Genomic DNA, 22,300 nt, shown 5'->3' with positions numbered 1-22,300 from the left:
TTCCCTCTAATGTACTGTACAGTATAATTCACTTGTGATTGCATTCCCATAAAAGTGGAGAGAAACAGAATGTTGGTCCCCTGGGACATTACTAAAGGGCCTTGTCTTAGAGCTCCTTCCCATAATGCATGTTCTTCTTGCTTTTACTTTGGACCCAATAGGCTTGGCAAATGTCCAACCTCCCACATCTGATACTAGAGGGGCCCTGCAGAGGAGAACAGAACTGAGGATTATGCTATTGTCTGTCTTGGCCAAGGGCCTCATTTATAGGTTTAGACTACAGCTCTCGCCACTGACTTGCTGCAATCCCAGCGCTCATGGAAGCTGCTCAACTGGAAGACAAACGTGTTCCAACTTGCACTTCCAGACAGCTATGTCCACACAACAAGTCTTGATGTTGTTGGGTTGGTAGTTTATTGAAGTAGATGTGAAACAGTTGCAAGACAGACAGAAAAGAGCAATGCTGTCGTCGTCTTGGCAGACTGTAACTGACTGACAATCCCAATGAAAATGCAGAGGAAGCAAAGTCCCATGTGACAGCGTCAATGGGATTCCCTTTGGGAATCTGCCTGCTGTCGTCCCCATAGCGACCCTTTTATTCACATTGCAACAATGGGCAAACGATTCAGCAGCACACTCCATGCATACTGTAAGAACAATCAAAAAGGAAGCCTCTGCTTTTTACCCTTGTATTCAGGACCGTACCTCTTCGTCTGAAATACAATGAAATAGACATAAGGTGTCAGTGTTGCATCACCACTGCAGTTTGCCACCAAGCCGCTTGAGGTGAATGAACTGAGAAATGCTTGATCATATAGACTGTGCCTATATATAATTCTCTTTTATTTTGTAATGTTAATACATTTTGTTTTAAAAGTCATCCAAAATGATCCATCAATAACAGTAGAATATAATACTTCAGTTAATCTTGTGATATTACAGTAAGAAGAGCAGAAAGAAACATGCAGAGCCATGATATGTTAAAAGAAGGTGGCAATTTACCCCCTGACAATAGCTATTCCCATACAATACACTATGTTGGGTGCATGAATGCTGTTATGTATTAGGCTTCCTCTTAGTACCCTCTATTCATAGTTACTAGAGGAGAAGACTTTTGTCATCAGAGAGGCATAAGAGAGACCTGTGCCAAGACCTACTGAAAGCTGTTACCTAGCAACACAGAAACTACCACAGGGGGGTTTTAGGGACAAGAGGGAGGTGGCATGAGAGAGGCCACAGGACGTTGATATAGCTATGCTAAATAGAATAGTACTTACTGTGAGTACATGCAACATTATTTTGAATGAGAACCACTAACACCATTATTGGTATTAACTCTCAGAGCCTGTCTGAACTTGCTGTGGGTGGAACAAGCAAATGATAATGGCCATACTGAAATCTCAATAGAGGTTGTAGATGATTTGTTGCTGACACAGCAAGTGTGTCCTTCAAGCGGGGCTAGAGTATGGGGAGCACATAGCTCAAGAGTATCTAAATAATATATCACCATGCAAATATGAGAGGGGGTGGAGTAGCCTAAAATTTGAAATATTTATGTTTTAGCAATGCTATGAATGCCATCATAGCCCTGACCTGCACTTCCTTAAATTACCTTGTTTATCCCCTTTCCCTGTTTGGTGGTATGCAATCAATCAAGATCAATTAACCAAAATGTTGAATCATTAAAGTCATTATCATTAGTTGAGGTAATTAGGTAATTATCGCTATTTGGAAAATGAATGGCTCATTAGCTTTGCTGTATATTTAATCTCCTGCGCTCCAGATTTGTTGCGATAAACCGTTTTTCAGAGTATTACATCTTTCCCCCCGAAGTTGATTCTTTGCAACAATCATTTAGATCTGAGTGATAAGATCAACATGTGATCCTGTATCTGAACGTCAAGAGAGACAAAACGTCCAAATACTGAACACCGGCCTCTATTGTGTTGGGCAGATTAATCCAAATTTACATACAGGTCTTTTTTTGTAGCTTGTCTGTTGGACGCTAATGTTGTAAACTGAGGATCATGACACATTGAAGGTCATTCATGCCTGGTTTCATCTTGAGGGGAGCCTATGTAGAAGAAGCAGAGAGAACAGACCAATGAAGTCCCAACCCATATGGCACTCCTCCCACAACCAGCTGGGCTCGCCATGTGTGGCGGCAACACACTGCAACATGCATGGAACACGCACGCACGCACGCACGCACGCACGCACGCACGCACGCACGCACGCACGCACGCACGCACGCACGCACACACACACACACACACACACACACACACACACACACACACACACACACACACACTTACCATTCAGGTCTTGCAGAGTGTGTTTATTTAGTCATTACTGTGTCTGAACCAAAGACAGTCTATAGGCTATAGAGAGAGTGTGGACTCTGCTGAGGTGAATACAGTAAGTGTGTGTTAATGGACTATAGTACCATGCCATCATCCAGGCAGTTCATAGTTAACAGATTGGTTTTGGCTTACTTAGAATAGCCTTAGTGAAGCTGATGCTTCATTTCACCCAGAGTACAATGGAATGCAAATATTTGCAGATGGTACTGTAAAACTGTGCATTAAATTGCATCACTTGTATACATTTACATTTTCTTCCAAGAGCTAGCCACCCCCCATGGCCATTTTACTAGAGGCCAGAATCTTTATACCTCTCAACCTCATCAATTTGGCCATAAGTGTCATTGGACCTGAGCCAAGCCAAGATGTAGTTTTGGGTGGGAGTCATTCGAAAGCAGTTATTGTCAGTGATGGCCAGCTGTTTTCTAACAGCCTGTGACTGACTAATAGAGGTGCAAAGGGTTTTTGACACGATTCCAGGATTTCTGTATCTTTCCGTGGCCATTGTCAACATGTTTCACATTCCAGATAATAACTTTTATTTATACAGGGTGGGTCACCATTGAGACCAGGGTCTAACTTACAACATGAACTTACACAATAACATGTAATACAACTAAATGTAAAAAGAAAACAATGTCAATTCAACAATATGAATCAAAACAAACACAGCTCTCACATATCACCTCTCTATTTATGATTTATTTTGATTTAACTAGGCAAGTCAGTCAAGAACAAATTCTTATTTACAATGACAGGCAGCAGTTACTCTTCCTGGGGTCCAGCAACATTAAGGCAGTTGACTGACTTAACTCTTAAATTCTCAAATGAATTAAGACCAAAAAATAATTCTAATCACACAAAAGGCTGACGCATATAGAACTGTAATAAAAAAGGCCAACGTTAAATATGAACATCTTGGCCTTTTCACTCACGAACACATTCCAACACAATGTCTAGGACATGATGACCGGAGCGTTCTCCTATTGTGAAGGTATACACTGAGTGTACAAATCATTAAGAACACCTTCCTCACGTCAAGAACACCTTCCTTAAAAACATTAAGAACACCCTCCCTCCACAGGGATGCTGGCCCATATTGACTCCAAAGCTTCCCACAGTTGTGCCAAGTTGGCTGGATGCCCTTTGGGTGGTGGACCATTCTTGATACACAAGGGAAACTGTTGAGTGTGAAAAACCCAGCAGTGTTGCAGTTCTTGACACAAACCTACTACCATACTCCGTTAATTTATCAAATGTCTCAAGGCTTAAAAAATCATCTTTATCCTATCTCCTCCCCTTCATCTATACTGAGTGAAGTGGATTTAACAAGTGAAATCAACAAGGGATCATAGCTTTCAGCTGGATTCCCCTGGTCAGTCTATGTCATGGAAAGAGCAGGTGTTCATAATGTTTTATACACTCAGTGTACATCTGTAGGTAGTAGTAAACAAGTCACAATAATTTAAAATTATTTGAAACTCACATTAAATAAACAACAGATTAAATATTCAGTACATCCAGGCCTTGGGAGAAATGCAAAGCAAACAACAACGTTGATTATAGCGATGTGTGAATCATCTTTCATGGCAGAACCCATGCCAGCTAGGAGGCCTGTCTGTCTGTGTATGTAGGAGGAGGAACAGCTTGGGTGTACGGAGGAGTGAGGCTCCTAAGGGGTATGGTTGTACACTCTAAAGACTCAAAATAAGCGAGTGTGTGTGCGTGTGTGTGCCCACCACCATCTGGCTCCGTGCATGTGGTCCGACTGGAGGCCAGAGCCCAATCTGTACCATCATGACTCTCCAGAGATGCCGGCTGCCATGCAATTATGGTGACAGATGGCAACGCTGCTGCTTGCGGCCTCACCAAGGAGACCAAATTCACCTTCATTAAACTCTGACTGGCATCATGGGTCCTTGGCCCCCTTCAAAAGATGACTTTTTTTTCTTCTTGTAGAAGGAATCGTGGATGAGATGTGTGATCTACGGAAGCCCGTTCCTGCCCCCCCAAAAATAATAATCTGAAAACGAGTTATGAGTATGGTGGTGTATTGCTGATTATTATTTTATTACAAGATAAGATCACATTATTACAAAACATTTAAATAACTTGGTATAACAAAATGATCCATTACCTCGTTATTATGAGAAAGATCACGTTCATAACGAGAAAGTTGTTATTATTATTACTAAATAATCCGTTATGATGAGAAATATATTTTATTAGGGTCATTGAGCAATATAAATGGTGTTTATACGTACATTGCAGAGAATTCCGTGTTCTTCAAGGCTCTACATACAAAAAAAAATGAATCAAGACCTCCTTGACATAGGGTTATTCCTTATTGATCAATTGGGCTGACATGGGAAGCTTCATGGATACAAACTAATGCATCTTAAATGCATCCAAGCGGGTTTTTGGTAACCCAAAACACAGTCAGTTGTCTACTTCATAAAATTCTAGACCCCTTATGGAGTGGGATCGAGATTAGCTAGCTAGCTACCTTACCTTCACAACCAATAGGACTTGTAATTTCACCTTTGGAAGGTCCATTGAAACAATTAACTAGCATGGTTATGCAATTAATTTTTCTGTCCATTCCATTCCATCCATCCTTTTTCTTGGTATCCAATTGGTAGTCACAGTCTAGTCCCATCGCTGCAACTCCCCTATGGACTCGGGAGAGGAGAAGGTTGAGAGCCACGTGTCCTCTGAAACACAACCCTGCCAAGCCGCACTGCTTCTTGACACACTGCTCGCTTAACCCAGAAGCTGGCCGAACCAATGTGTCGGAGGAAACACCGTCCAGCTGGCGACCGGCCAATTCCCCCCGCTTGGTGGGGGGGTGGTGTGTGTGTGTGTGTGTGTGTGTGTGTGTGGGGGGGGATCCCCCCTCCAACCAAATCTCGCTTTGGGTCCCCAAAACGCTAGAGCTGGCCCTTTGCGTGTGTCTGTCCGCCAGCCTGTCTTTCTTGGAGTTCCAGATGTGGCTAGAGGAATAGTGGTGACCGCTGGATGGCAACTTTAATACTGGAGAGCATGTAGGAGCTCATGGTCATGAAATGAATCTATACAGTTAATACATGTATCCTATATTAGATACTATTACAATGATAGCTAGCTAGTACATGTACATATGGATTTACAGTACTAATAATATTTTATTAATATACAGCGTCCAATTTGACCCAAGACAACAATCCAGACTAAGCATTTGCAAAAGGTAAGATCATAATGAATACTACAATACTATTATATAGACAGAGTGGACCTGATCCTAGATCAGCGCTCCTACTCTGATGGCAAATGACCAATCCCCCTCATCCTTTCTGTAACTTCAGATTGACCCACTGGTCTATGATTAGTAGATGTGGGTGATTGGACACACATATTTGGGACTAGCCTAGCAACATAAGCTCTTCTAAACTATTGGCAAGGATTTATTTGACATCCAATCACCATGAGAGATGCTTTATTCTGTATTCAACACTTCTATTGCAGGAGTGGTGAGCATGTATCAGATCCCACTGCTCTCCTTCACCTCTTGCCTTTGGGGCAACCATTGCTGAGGCCAGGAAGAAGTCTGCCCGCCTATCACGTTCACTGTCTTCAAACTCCCTGTCATAGATGAGCCAAGGCGCAGCGTGCATGTAATTCCACATCTTTAATAAAGTGAAACCTTCACGAAAAAACAGGTAAACAGAAACCGAACGTGACGCAACCGTGGTGCACACAAACACACACAGAAAATAAATAATTACAAAACAAAGAAATTGAAAACATAGAATGCCCACCCAAATCACACACTGACCTAACCAAATTGAGAAATAAAACGGTTCTCTAAGGTCAGGGCGTGACGTCGCCAAAGTAGAAGCCAAGTAATGCTCTACTGACCAAGGTAGACTATGCTTTAAAGGGTTACTTTCAACTAATTGAACTACTTCCCCAGAGTCAGATGAAGTTGTGGATGAATTTTATGTCTCGGTGTTAAGTATGAAGAAAGTTAGAGGTAGTTTCGCTAGACAATGCTAACTAATATTAGCCTCCAGTCATTGCGCTAACGCTAGTTAGCAATTGCGCTAGCTAGCAACTTCCTTCAAACTGCAGGCAGAGACATAAAAATGGTATCCATGAGTTCATCTGACTCTGGGGAAGTAGATAAAGGGCCTCATTGCCAAAATCCCAAAGTATCCCTTTAAGTAGCAACTGACGTGGCACCCAAGGTGCGTGGGTGCGTGTTCTCCCTAGGTGCGTGGTCTCCCATCTCCTTCATAGTGACCTCAGCTGGACCCCATCGCATAACCTCTTGGTCAAGCCAGGTGAATCAAGAGCTTCACCAGAGACGGAAGATGAAGCGAGACATATCCCTCATTTTTTCTGTTTCAGTGGATGTCAATGAACTAAGTAGACCAGACCCAGCTGATATCACATTGGGTGTCTATGGGAGATCCACCCTCTTAAGTAGACAATGGTAAACGGCCTGAGTGTACTATCCTTGACTTCACCCCGACCTAGTCGGAGACTCTGAAATTCCACCCTTAGTGTTTCCCTTAAAGATAGAGGAAGCTCACCTGCTTGCGCTACCCATCCAGTATTGTTACATCATATTTGCTCGAGTCAATACTTTTTAAAGATACATCTTACTACACAATGGTGAAAATCCTACATTCAATGCATATGAAATGTTTGTGTGAAGTACAATGTAAATAGGTCATTGATTTGTCATGCCTAATCGGAACATTTAAACCATCACAAGTTATGTTAACGATATACCCTTACTGTACACATGGGGACCTGTGATGGAGAAATTGTCCTAAAGGTTACAGTAATTATTGTCCCTGTGGTCAAGAAACAGGTTATAATTTGTATGTTTCATAAAATATATACCCTGAGAACACCTTCCTAATATTGAGTTGCAACCCAACCTTTTGCTTTCAGAACAACATCAATTCATCTTAGCATGGACTCTACATGAGACACTGGCTCATGTAGACACCAATGCCTCCCATAGTTGTGTCAAGTTGACTGGATGTCCTTTGGGTGGTGGACCATTCTTGATGCACACGGGAAACTGTTGAGCGTGAAAAACAGTACACAATCAGTACACAATCCGAGAAATTGTCAAGGCTTAAAAATCCTTCTTTAACCTGTGTCCGCCCCTTCATCTACACTGATTGAAGTGGATTTAACAAGTGACATCAATAAGGGATCATAGCTTTCACCTGGATTCACCTGGTCAGTCTGTCATGGAAAGAGTAGAACATATGGAATCATGTAGTAACCAAAAAAGTGTTAAACACATACAAATATATTGTATATATTTAGAGTGTGCCAAACTGTCATCAAGGCAAAGGGTGGCTACTTTGAATAATCTCAAATATAACATAAATAACCATTTTTGGTTATTACATGATTTCATATGTGTTCTTTCATAGTTTTGATGTCTTCAATATTATTCTACAATGTAGAAAATAGTCAAATGAAAGAAAAACCCTTGAATGAGCAGGTGTGTCCAAACTTTTGACTGGTACTGTATATTAAATAAAATATATGTTCAAATGTTCAAACTAATTTTCATTGCTGTTGCCTTGGTCTGGTTTTCCAAGACTACCCAGACGGTGGCTTGCGCTTCACTCAATCAATACTTTAAATAGCTTGGACTACAAAGCATTAAGTTACTTTACTTTACATTTCATAATCATAATAAATATCTTTTCCCGAAGTCACCATCACACCAAGCAAGGGAAGCACGTGGAGTAGTGCTTGGGGCAAAAACTACAAAAACAACGATAGCCGACAACCATGAATGCAGGGCAAATTATATTGGGACAGACACAAGATTGTAGTTTTTTTCTTGGACCCAAGTGCCATGGTCACGTCCCTGTTCCCTGCACTGCCCTAACATCCCTCTTCGAAGGACACTTTTTTTTGTTTTTACAGCTTTTCAGCTACATATACATACTTTGACATATATGTTACTTTTATATACAGCATCACATAACAATGATACATTACCAATCATAAGATCTTTAATCCCACCCCTCAGACACTCTCAGCCCATCCCACCTATCACCATAGACCACCCTCGTTTGGTTTCCATATTTTTCAATTGTGCTGTGATGTTTTACATTTTTAACCTTTCTAAATCGCATAGAATCCACAGATTGTGAGCTAAAGATGAAAACCTTTCCTATGAGTATTATTATATTATTGATTGATTGACTATGGCTTTCCAAATCACACAACACTGCTATTGGTAAGGTTCATTTGAAGTTAATGATTTTTTTTAACCATTTCTGAACCTGTGACCTGAAACCAGCTACATAGGGTCAGTGCCAGATTAAGGATCTAGTGATTCTGTTTCTTCGCAGCACAATCTATAGAGCTGAGATTGTTGTATGCCCCATATATACAGTATAGCATTCTGTTGGTGGCAAGAATTTTGTGTAATAATAAAAAAAATTAAAATCTAAGTGTTGAATCAAGTGTTGTTTTTTTATTAGTTCATAAACCATGTGCCATGGAATCGGTACAACAAAAATCTCTTCATATGTATTTTGCTACCTGTTTATTTTTTAAATTTTCATTTAACCAGGTAGGCGAGTTGAGAACAAGTTCTCATTTGCAACTGCGACCTGGCCAAGATAAAGCATAGCAGTGTGAACAGACAACACAGAGTTACACATGGAGTAAACAATTAACAAGTCAATAACACAATAGAAAAAAAAGAAAAAAAAGAGAGTCTATATACATTGTGTGCAAAAGGCATGAGGAGGAAGGCGAATAATTACAATTTTGCAGATTAACACTGGAGTGATAAATGATCAGATGGTCATGTACAGGTAGAGATATTAGTGTGCAAAAGAGCAGAAAAGTAAATAAATATAAACAGTATGGGGAAGAGGTAGGTAAAATTGGGTGGGCTATTTACCGATAGACTATGTACAGCTGCAGCGATCGGTTAGCTGCTCTGATAGCAGATGTTTGAAGTTGGTGAGGGAGATAAAGTCTCCAACTTCAGCGATTTTTGCAATTCGTTCCAGTTCTCTGCTGCCTGTGACGGCCAAAAGGCGGCCAAATGAGGTGATGGCTTTAGGGAGGATCAGTGAGATACACCTGCTGGAGCGCGTGTTACGGGTGGGTGTTGCCATCGTGACCAGTGAACTGAGATAAGGTGGAGCTTTACCGAGCATGGACTTGTAGATGACCTGGAGCCAGTGGGTCTGGCGACAAATATGTAGCGAGGGCCAGCCGACTAGAGCATACAGGTCGCAGTGGTGGGTGGTATAAGGTGCTTTAGTAACAAAACGGATGGCACTGTGATAAACTGCATCCAGTTTGCTGAGTAGTGTTGGAAGCTATTTTGTAGATGACATCGCCGAAGTCGAGGATCGGTAGGATAGTCAGTTTTACTAGGGTAAGTTTGGCGACGTGAGTGAAGGAGGCTTTGTTGCGGAATAGAAAGCCAACTCTAGATTTGATTTTAGATTGGAGATGTTTGATATGAGTCTGGAAGGAGAGTTTACAGTCTAGCCAGACACCTAGGTACTTATAGATGTCCACATATTCTAGGTCGGAACCATCCAGGGTGGTGATGGAGGCCACGGAAGGAGTGTTGTATGGCATTGAAGCTCGTTTGGAGGTTAGATAGCACAGTGTCCAAGGACGGGCCGGAAGTATACAGAATGGTGTCGTCTGCGTAGAGGTGGATCAGGGAATCGCCCGCAGCAAGAGCAACATCATTGATATATACAGAGAAAAGAGTCAGCCCGAGAATTGAACCCTGTGGCACCCCCATAGAGACTGCCAGAGGACCAGACAGTATGGAGCAGCTGTCAAAATTTTTGCCCTAAATTGAAACGGATATATTTTTCTATTTATGCCAATTTCTTTCAGCCTGTTTTGGTCTATAATATATGGCAGACAAACAAATTCCCTACCTTCTCCCTCTTCCACTTGCCTCCTCCATTTTTGTGGTAATGCTGCAGTCATTTGGTTGTAAGTTTGTATTGAGCAGACGTTACCATATATTTTCGATAGCTGCATATGTGACACAACTCCACCGTTTCAATTCATAATATCATTAATGACTATAATAACATTTTTTTTATCCATCATTTTTTTCATATATTTTTTTTATTAATCAGTATTTTTGAGTTTAACCATACTATTTGTTGTAATATTTGTTCTCTTTCTTCGGGAAGATAAAACTGAAATTGTGACCAGCTTTGTATGGTTTGTTTAAGTAATTGAAATAAAATGCCATTTTCAATTAGTCGAAAATGAGCAGTTGTTATCAGTATAAAGACAAAAAGGCATTTTTTTTAACAAAGGATGAACCTTACTTAATAATCTACTGGGAGAACCATTTGGGGTTTAAGTATAACTTATGTATGAGTGAAGCTTTTCGTGAGAGGTTTAATACTTTAATATGTAATCATTTTAGCCCCCCAAACTCATATTCATGATATAAATAGGCATGTTTGGGTTTGTCAGGCTTAGCATTCTAAATAAAGTGAAATATGTTTTGCTCATATGATTTAAAGAATGAGTTGTCTGGTGTAGGCTGTGCCATTAGTAAGTAAACTGTGATAGGACCAAAGAGATAATCAATGTGATTTTTGCATAAATAGGCAAGTACTTACTTCTCCATGGTATCTATTTGTGCAAACTTTCTATTGAAATTGATTGTAAGTAAGTTAATTTATATTTTTTAAACATGAATACCAAGTATGTCTGTATGTTTTTCCAGACTGAAAATATTTAATTGCCTCAAAAAGTTCCTCCTCTGTAAGTAGGCCTTCACACAGGTCTTTCTGTAAATGTGTTAATTTTACATGATTAGTATTAGGAAATAAATCCTTACAGTTAACATCATTCAGTGGAGATGGGGGAGACTGCAAAGAATACATATGTTTGAAATATTTTGCTTCCTCTTTCAAAATATAATTTGGTGAACCATGGATGACTCTGTCATTTGTAACTAGTTTCTGTAAATTTGTGGTAGCATTTCTGTTTATTTATTAAGGAGAATTTTCGCTCTATTAAAAAATAAACGTTACACTTCATCCTGTTTGTATAAGTTCCTGCAATCCTTTTTGTTTTTCCTCTAACCTATTTTGTGCCTCTATAGTACAGTTTCCATTACTATCTACCTGCACTGTTATTTCCTCTATATCCTTTATTAGTCTAATCTCATTTGACCTAAATTGCTTTTACTTTAAAGATGAGTATTTCATTGCATGGCCTCTAAAGGCACATTTAAAAGTGTCACATACAGTACGGGGATATGCTGTACCTATGTTATGCAGAAGAAAGTCAATTATGAATGATTTTAATATAATAATAATATATGCCATTTAGCTGACGCTTTTATCCAAAGCGACTTACAGTCATGTGTGCATACATTCTACGTATGGGTGGTCCCGGGAATCGAACCCACTACCCTGGCGTTACAAGCGCCATGCTCTACCAACTGAGCCACAGAAGGACCACAGTTAAGAACAAATCGACATCTAGTAGGCTTTGATTACATTTCCAATATCCCCATTCACGTGGAAATTCTGTAAGAGTTACATGGAGGCCAATTAGATGATGGTCTGATCATTAGGTCTCCTATTAATACTCATAAACTTTTGATGCCAGCAAGAATGATGTACTTAAAACCATATTATAATCTCCCACCATAATAATAGATTCATTCGTTGCTTGTGAGCTCAATAGATTATTATATATATTTTCAAAGGAGTGTGGATCGTCATTATTTGGCCCATATACAGATGAATTAGCCAGATCTGTTAAAAGGATCCATCTTCCTTGAGGATCTTGTTTGCACAGTTTGCACAATTGGATTAAAATAGTTGATCATTAATATAAATCACTCCTTTTGAGTTTCCTTGCCCATGACAGAAATATATTTCTCCCTCTCAGAAAGGTAAAAATTGATATTTTTTTATGATCTGCTAAGCCATTACAATTGTAACTGGCTATTCTTATTTCACCACTTACCATAATGATACCCAAGTTTCAATTATACTTACCACAACCAATGTTTGTAAACCTACCATCAAAAAGTACCATGATGATTAAGTGTCCACATAGCTGTACCATAATATTTTCATTGTTAAACATACTGTAGCTGCAACTGTGTAAACCTTCAATTGTCCTAATATTCCACCCACTAACCCACCCCCATATCTAGGTCTGTTGTCACTAAGACCATCAGACCATCTCCCTGACTCATGATGCACACTTGCTTCCTAAGGCAAACCCTTGTCTGCCAGTTGGCACAGGCCAGAGGGAAATATGGGCAGTCCCATGATGACATAATTAAGTCCTGCCACCACACATTCAAAGCCCCATAGCTCTATTGTATATCTATGTGGCTGCATTTTAAGAGAGAACCAAACAAATACCATGGAAAACAGTCAGACAAAAATATATATTAACAACAATAATAGATAATATTAAAGGAAATAATAACAGCACAATATTAAAAATTCATGCTCATTTAAGAAATGAAAAGAAAAATACCTATAAATATCACAAGACCAGTTATTTTTGTCCATTACATGCACTCTGCCTATCGGCAGAGAGACATATTTCATCTAGTCCTCATTATATCCTGTTCTATTCCGACAAAAAGGAAGAAGGAAAAAGGAACATACATTCTGACGGCTGCTAATGACTGCCAGTAACAATTTGTCATTTTTAACTGTACTGTTCTCATGCACAAAGAGCTTTAACCTAACACTACTTTCAAACTCTAAATATATATAAACAATATATTCAAATTAAGAGGATAGAATGATAATCTATTGTACAAATAGCAAACAGAGAGAGATGTAAATTGAATCTGTACAATTTATGCTTGTATAGTAACTACATAAAACAGTAATACAAAACAGTAATTTACAATCTGGCAGGTGCCACAACAGCCCTTTCTTTCCATGGGAGAGCAGACTCACCTGGCTGACAGTGGACCGTTTCAGCAGGATCTAAAAGACAGGATTAGGTCTGCGGAGCACCTAGAGGAGCGGCCGGAGTTAACCACACACAGCAATGGTGTTGGTCAGGTGGCCCACTCCCTTCTCATAGTCTCCTGAGGGTTGGAAAACAAAATAGATTAGTTGAAAAGGAACACTGTCAGGTCGGGATTAGATGAACCCTAAACTGATAGAAAATAATATATTTTAAAAATAACTTCTGAAAACTTCTAGTCAGGCAACAGCCTTACAGTCTCTGGTACTGTCCCCTGAGATAATTTAATACTTCACTATTGTAAGTCATCCAACCATGATAAAATGTAAAATGACCTTTTCCATGTCCCTGATCCAGACTTACTATGTAATAATTATGATTTACAAATCTCATAATTATGATTTATAACTCAGTAGTCAGATACTTTTCTGGGGTGGAGGGAACAGACTTCAACATTCCATAGTGATCAAAACATGGCACTGTGTTAGAGAGGAAGAGGCAAAGTGAGAGGGCTCACTCTCGCCAAAATCTGTCAAGAATAAGCCCAATGCATTTCTATTGGCTTAATATGCAGACCTAAGCTTGTCGCCTGCCTTCCCGTCTTTTTTGAAAACTACCCCCATTGTTATGGCGGAGACATGAGCATCTTGTCAGATCTCTGGCTGAGTGAAATTTTGTAATCAGAATAATCTGACGTCTGGCGTCAAAACTGTGAGCTTCATGTAGCTTTCAATTATGCCCGAAGATGTGAGGAGCAAATTATACTGTTTGATTTCAGATATTCTGTATATGAGATCACATCCATTTATGGGTTGGTTTACACATACAAACACTGGCACCCAAAGTAATACTAAATAAGCAATGGTATCCCCTCTGAATGTTGTTATACTTTTTGGATAAGATATTTAGGAGCCAGAAGCCTCATGTGGTTCTAGACACTATGACAGTGTGGACCTGGCTGGTGAACAAGGCTATCAAGCCACGCCCACTGCTAGTGACTTCAGTGAACAAGGTATAGGGGTATCAGGACAGAATGTTCTAACCAAAAGATGTGACATGTTCTGAAAGCTATGATCATCTTTGGAGAAAACCATTTTTACTTTCATTTTACTACCCTCTCACTAATCTCGGTGACCCAAAAGTAGCATTATCTGGAGAAAGTTTGTCATTTCCTTTGCAAAGGAATGAAGCAAAGTCTCCTCCGTGGTAAATGGAAACTATTGGCCAAACCCCTCCCTTCTGCTAATTTCACCGTGTTTATCATGGACAAAAAGGACAATTTTGCATTCATACATTTTTACGATATAGCCAAATTTTGACATTGTGGCTGTGGAATCTAGTGGAAACTAGCACATGGTCTTGAAAATCACAGCACCAGATTAAGCACCGCCTTCTCCCAATAGATATTCGTCCAAATAATCAATTAAGAAAACCCCAAACTAGGAACTACTGCTGCGCGTAATCTCATAATTCTGTGAGCCTTTTACATTTTATTTTCATTTTTTATTAACAACAAATCAATACATGAAGTACATGTGGGAACACAAGTATATATAAATAATATACAAAAGACAATTGGGCTAGGGGGTACAATATCACATTACATAAGGACCTTAAGAGACATACATACACTGCTTTTTTGTTAGTAGAGTATTTAATTGTCTTAAAATACAGTTCAATTTCCCTTTGTAAGGTAAGAAAATGTGGTGTTTTGTTTGTAAATTTACATTTGTGAATATGAAATTTGGCCAAAAGAATAATGAAATTAATTACATAAACATGTTTCAGCTTATTTCTATCGTAGGTAAAGAATCCAAGCAGAACATCTCTCCACAATAGTGTAAGATCTTCATAAATGTGTTCAATTATAAATATACTGATGTCTTGCCACAGTTTTCTTACATGAATACAATACCAAATAAGATGCAACACTGTTTCTGGGTGGTCATTACAAAAGGATCAATTAGAGTTGATGTTTTAATGCAACTGCTGTGTCAGATTTTAAAAAACCTTACGGAAAAATCATAATCTGAGAACGGCGCTCAGAGCCCAAAACAGCCAGAGGAAAATCTGCCATTTTGGAATCAACAAAGTTAGAAACAACACCATAAATATTCACTTACCTTTGATGATCTTCATCAGAAGGCACTCCCAGGAATCCCAGTTTGGCAATAAATTACTGATTTGTTCCATAAAGTTCCATCATTTATGTCCAAATAGCCACTTGTTGTTAGCGTGTTTAGCCCAGTAATCCATCTTCATGAGGCGCGAGCATTTCGTCCAGAAAAAAACTTGAAAAGTTCCATTGGGTTGGCGCCCCCCCTTGGGTTGTGCCGTGGCGGAGGTCTTTGTGGGCTATACTCAGCCTTATCTCAGGATGGTAAGTTGGTGTTTGAAGATATCCCTCTAGTGGTGTGGGGGCTGTGCTTTGGCAAAGTGGGTGGTGTTATATCCTTCCTGTTTGGCCCTGTCCGGGGGTGTTCTCGGATGGGGCCACAGTGTCTCCTGACCCCTCCTGTCTCAGCCTCCAGTATTTATGCTGCAGTAGTTTATGTGTCGGGGGGCTAGGGTCAGTTTGTTATATCTGGAGTACTTGTCCTGTCCTATCCGGTGTCCTTTGTGAATTTAAGTATGTTCTCTCTAATTCTCTCTTTCTTTCTCTCTCTCGGAGGACCTGAGCCCTAGGATCATGCCTCAGGATTACCTGACATGATGACTCCTTGCTGTCCCCAGACCACCTGGCTGTGCTGCTGCTCTAGTTTCAACTGTTCTGCCTGTGATTATTATTATTTGACCATGCTGGTCTTTTATGAACATTTGAACATTTTGGCCATGTTCTGTTATACTCTCCACCTGGCACAGCCAGAAGAGGACTGGCCACCCCACATAGCCTGGTTCCTCTCTAGGTTTCTTCCTAAGTTTTGGCCTTTCTAGGGAGTTTTTCCTAGCCACCGTGCTTCTACACCTGCATTGCTTGCTGTTTGGGGTTTTAGGCTGGTTTTCTGTACAACACTTTGAGATATCAGCTGATGTACGAAGGGCTATATAAATACATTTGATTTGATTTGATTAAAGTCCTTTAGAAACATGTCAAACAATGTATGGAATCAATCATTAGGATGTTTTTAACATAAAACATCAATAATGTTCCAACCGGAGAATTCCTTTGTCTTCAGAAAAGCATTGGAACGAGAGGTAACTCTGTCAGGAGCGCGCGTCATGAGACCGAGGCTCTCTGCCAGACCACTGACTCAAAGAGGTCTCATGAGCCCCTCCTTTATAGTAGAATCCTCAAACCAGTTTCTAAAGACGGTTGACATCTAGTGGAAGCCCTAGGATAGGAAGTGCAACCTCATCCATATCTCAATGTGTATTCGGTAGGCTAAGCTTTGAAAAACTACAAACCTCTCAGATGTCCCACTTCCTGGTTGGATTTTTCTTAGGTTTTCACCTGCCATATAATAATAATAATAATATATGCCATTTAGCAGACGCTTTTATCCAAAGCGACTTACAGTCATGTGTGCATACATTCTACGTATGGGTGGTCCCGGGAATCGAACCCACTACCCCGGCGTTACAAGTGCCATGCTCTACCAACTGAGCTACAGAAGGACCATATGAGTTCTGTTATACGCACAGACATCATTCAAACAGTTTTAGAAACTTCAGAGTGTTTTTTATCCATTACTACTAATATGCATATATTAGCATCTGGGACAGAGTAGGAGGCAGTTCTCTCTGGGCACGCTATTCATCCAAAAGTGAAAATGCTGCCCCCTATCCCAAAAAGGTTAAACGTGTTCATATAGTGGTTGGCAGGATAATATTTCTGAATCATTTTAAAGGAAACTTACTTCATTTTGTTAACAAGTAGGTATGTGTGTGGCAACATCCAAACTTTTTTCCAACAGATATTATCAATAAATCCATTCCAATGAGGCATGACATAAGGTGTAGATAAAACATCCTGTTGAAACAAGGTTCATATTGCTTTGTTGTTGAATGGACAAAAAGAGAAACAAATCTTTCCTACTGATGAGTCAGCAGGGTCAACGGAAGGTAGCCTCTGAGGGTCAGGTCTTGACACGTTCCTGAATAATAAAGCAACACCTGAGGGAATGGCACCTAAAACAATTGCAACATCTTTAGGTGTTACAGGGACCTTGTAAAGTGATAAGAATTCCTTACAACTGAGTAAAAGACCCTCTGCATTTACCAGTTGGCTCACCAATAGGATATTACTTCGGAACCAATATTCTGAAAACAAAGAAGTATTTTTATACAATATATCCCGATTATTCCATATATAATATTTGTGTGGAGAAAAATTATGCTTATAAATTAAGGACCTTGACAAGAAAACCTGCCGATGAAAAGCAGAAAGTTTCACTGGATCTTTGTCAATATTAGAATTGCAAACAAACATGACGTTAAGGCCACCAAAAGTAGAGAAGACATGATGAGGAATAAAAATCCACATAGAAGTGGGTCTTCTTAGGAATTGTTTTATCCAATTGATCTTAAAAGTATTATTTACGGTAGTAAAGTCCAGAAAATTCAGTCCACCTATCTGATAAGTGTTCATTACAACAGTTTTCCTAATGTAATGGGTACGGTTTCTCCACAGAAAGTTGAAAATCATCTGATATATCTACGTACTTATTTTACTGTCATGATATAAAGATAGAGCACCATATGTTAGTCTAGAGATACCTTCAGCCTTGGTTATTAGGACTCTTCCTTTTAAAGATAAGTCCCTCTGTAGTTATTGATTTAGCTTCTTCTGGAATTTTTTAAACATGAGGGTTAAAATTTAGTAAGCCTCTAGATTTCTGATCCTTTGTAATGGTTATGCCTAAATATGTAAGTTATTCTTTTACTGGAATACCATAATATGAAGGTGTCACACAATCTTTGACAGTCATGAGTTCACATTTATTAATGTTAACTTCTTGCGGCGACCCATCCCGGATCCGGTATCGTGACTACGGCTCAAGCTCATTACCATAACGCAAAATGCAAAAAAATATTCTTAGAAATATTTAACCTCCACACATTAAAAAGTCCAATAGCTCAAATGAAAGATAAACACCTTGTTCATCTACCCAGCAAGTCAGATTTCTAAAATGTTTTACGGCGAAAACATAGCACATATTTATATTAGACCACCACCGAAACAAAAGACGAGAGGCAGCCATTTTGTCCCAGAAAATATAAAATTATAAAAGCAGGATTAAAAAATAAATCATTCACTAACCTTTTGAAAATCTTCATCAGATGACAGTAATAGTACATGTTACACAATACATTTTTTTTTTCAATAATATGCCATTTATATCAATAAATCTCTGTTTGCAATGACGACATTTCAAAAAATGCTACTCAAATGTCCGGAGAAATGATGATAGCTCCGACAGATAACGTCAGATAACAAGCAATAAACATGACTAAATATACATGTTCTACATATAGTTACAAAGATACACTTCTTCTTAATGCAACCGCTGTATTACATTTATTTTTAACGTTACAGAATTCGTACACTGGCTATACAATGAGACGGCGCTCAGATATCAGCAGTATGTCTCCTCTACGTTTGGAGTCCACAGAAACCCAAAATAACCACATAAATATTCCCTTACCTTTGATGTTCTTCGATCAGAAGACGTAGAAGGAGTCATACTTACCCAATACATAGTTTGGTTTCACGTTGTGTGTCTCTGTATTAGCATATGCTAACAGCTTCAGCTGAAATGCACCCAAAATGACTTCTGATCCCGCACTCTTGCGCATCAAAACTTCAAATGTATATATTATATGTCGACTAAACTGGTCAAACTATGTGCAGAATCGAGCTTTATGATGTTTTTAGCATGTAAAACAATGATCAGCGCGAACAGACAAACCGCCTTCAATTGCTGTTCCTTGGAAAAGAACGTGCCCCAAATCGGCCGTGCGCAATAGAGTGCCTGTATTTGAGAGTGACACTAACATTTTCGCCCGCCAAACGACGAGGGCTCGCGGGAACGCGCCATTTGAATGCAGGCATCGCGCTGAACACATACATACTGTTCCCAGATTGGTAGCTGCCTGGGTGGGGGCGATGACGTCAAAGTTGACCCAACTTTTCTCTTGACAAGAGAGAGTTTGGGAGAAAGGCTGCCCTGAGAGTTCTGCTTTACATACAGACATAATTTAAACGGTTTTAGAAACTTTAGAGTGTTTTCTATTCAATAATAATTATTATATGCATATATTCGCAATTTTGGGAAAAAATATTTTCAGTTTACTATGGGCACGCACTTCCTCCAAAGGGGGCAGTATTGAGGCCTAGTCTTAAGAGGTTAAGATATAGACCAGATGCTTTGGAAAAGGATTGTATCACATTTATCGATATGGGAATTTGGTTAGCATCTTTCAGAAAAAGTGTAGTATCGTCTGCCAGCTGACTTATAATAATTTCTTTACCAGCTATGGAAATACCTTGTACAGGACTATTATTTAAATAATTTGTAAGAAGTTGGGTGATTAATAAAAACAGGCACGGAGAGTTAGGACAACCTTGCCTAATTCCTCTCTTTAACTCAAATCTAGGTGAGGTGCCATATTTCAATTTGATAGAGCTGTTACCATTTGTATAGAGAGTCTTAATAGTCTTACAGAAAAAATCCCCAAAGCCAAGTCTCTCAAGGGAGTGGAAGAGGAACTGATGATCTACTGTGTCAAATGTTTTATAAAAATCAAAGAATTCTATGAAGCTATCCTCAGTTATTAGGTCTGAGTAGTCTAGTATGTCTAACACTATTCTGATATTGTTAGAAATATGTCTGTTCCTCATAAAGCCAGACTGTGTTTCGTCAATGATTGCATCCAGGACTTCTTTAATTATTTTTGCAAGTAGTAATCGATGAGCAGCACTTCTTTTTTAGGCTTAGGTATCAGAGTTATTAACACCTGACTCATTTTAGGAGAGAGAACATTGTGTTTCAGACTCTCTAAAAAGACTTGAAATTCTATGTGAGCCTTGACAGACTGGGACATACTCTTTTCACGCCACTTCGATACAGCTACGTCCGGAAGTGATTTTCATAGCAGATTTGGAGAGCATTTTCGCTAACCCTAATAACACCGTACCCAAACCGGCCGCGTGCGTGCGCCATCGTGCGCAAATTGATTTTGTCCCCCAACACCAAACTCGATCATGACACGCAGGTTGAAATATCAAAACAAACTCTGAACCAATTATATTAATTTGGGTACAGGTCAAAAAGCATTAAACATTTGTGGCAATTTAGCTAGCTTGCTTGCAGTTGCTTGCTAATTTGTCTTGGGATATAAACGTTGAGTTGTTATTTTACCTGAAATGCACAAGGTCCTCTACTCAACAATTAATCCACTGAATCGGTTCTAGTCATCTCTCCTCCTTCCATGCTTTTTCTTCTTTGGACTTTATATGGTAATTGGCATTTAACTTTCATAGTTACCATGACAACTGACCAAACTCAGTTAATCTTTCAATCACCCACGTGGGTATAACCAATGAGGAGATGGCACGTGGGTATCTGCTTCTATAAACCAATGAGGAGACTTGCATCGCATTCAGCGTCACAAATAGAACTGACTTCTATTTTAGCGCTTGGCAACGCAGACGCTCGTTGGCATGACGGGGGGTCAGCATGTTAACTCTTTTCCTAACCTTAACCTAATTCTCCTAACCTGCCACGACCTAATTCTCCTAACCTGCCACGATAAAGTAACGGATTCTTGCCATTTCACTGGCAACGAGAATTTGTCCACTAGACGAGAGATCACTACTCACTAACAACATGAACAGTGTTTTAATGTGTTCTGATTTGTCATGTTGTTTGCCAGGACATGTTCCATGCTATTCTTGTATTAACTTAAATCTACTGTGCAAATGGCAAACAGAGAGAGATGTAAATTGAATCTGCACAATTGTTTTACGTTTGTACAAGACTATTATTGGAAAATGTATATTTAGAGAGACGAGATCACTGCAGATTGTAATGAGGAGAAATGTATTCTTAAAAGAAATAAACCATCAACACCCCTCCTCACCACCCTCAGCACAGAAGACACTTTCCTGGAAACTGGAAACAGCATGATAAGTGGGACACAAAGTCCTAGTCAAAAGTAGTGAACTACAATGGGAATAGCGTGCCATTTGGGAAACAGGCAATGTTAACTCTAATAAGACTATATAAATGCACATGGTCTGAAATCAATGCTCTTCATTATAATGCTAATATAGAGCCTGTAGGGCAGACTGGGTATCTAGATTAGGGTTGCAATTTGTTTTTCAATGAATTCCCTGGGTTTCCAGAATTAGGAGGGAATAAACTGGAAATCCTGAATCTTTCAACCATGATTTCTTGGAAACCAGTGAATTTCTTTATTGCAACCTATTTGCAACCTTAATCTGAATTATATTAATCATATGAGGTGTGCTGATGACATACCTCCTGCCCTGATTAGTTACAGTAGTTAGTAGGCCATATTAGTTGGCCTAATAATCTGTATCGAGGTGTTTGTTTGAGACAATGGAGAACAGGCTCTTTTGATATGGGTGGCAGGGTAGCTTAGTGGTTAGAGTGTTAGAGTGTTGGACTAGTAACCGGAAGGTTGCAAGTTCAAACCCCCGAGCTGACAAGGTACAAATCTGTCGTTCTGCCCCAGAACAGGCAGTTAACCCACTGTTGCTAGGCTGTCATTGAAAATAAGAATTTGTTCTTAACTTACTTGCCTAGTTAAATAAAGGTTAGAAATAAATATGTTTTCGGCACGGAAAGCATTCTTTCTCAGGTTTTCAAGGATGTTTGTCTAGACATGGTGTTACAGAGAAGCATTTCAGGAAGGTGTGGACTTTGTTCAAATGAACAGTTCATGCCCTTACAGTTTACCATGGCCTTTAGTCAGTTGGAGGTTCA

At 39.5% G+C, this 22,300-nt stretch overlaps 1 long non-coding RNA gene across 1 annotated transcript in view; it reads right to left on the bottom strand.

Moving 5' to 3' along the window:
• Positions 1 to 4,407: 4,407 nt before the first annotated feature.
• LOC118402139 (uncharacterized) overlaps positions 4,408 to 22,300 on the bottom strand; it is a 19,544-nt gene continuing 1,651 nt past the window's right edge. Inside the window, exons 2-3 of the long non-coding RNA XR_004829436.2 lie at positions 13,337 to 13,470; positions 4,408 to 7,440 (exon numbers count right to left, since the gene is read on the bottom strand). This is a non-coding gene — a long non-coding RNA (uncharacterized LOC118402139). The remainder of the gene's footprint in view (positions 7,441 to 13,336; positions 13,471 to 22,300) is intronic.

Source organism: Oncorhynchus keta, chromosome 23, assembly GCF_023373465.1.
Source record: "Oncorhynchus keta strain PuntledgeMale-10-30-2019 chromosome 23, Oket_V2, whole genome shotgun sequence".
Lineage (NCBI taxonomy): Eukaryota > Metazoa > Chordata > Actinopteri > Salmoniformes > Salmonidae > Oncorhynchus > Oncorhynchus keta.
The sequence above is the reverse complement of the archived record's forward strand: the minus strand, read 5'-3'. Positions and strand labels throughout refer to the sequence as shown.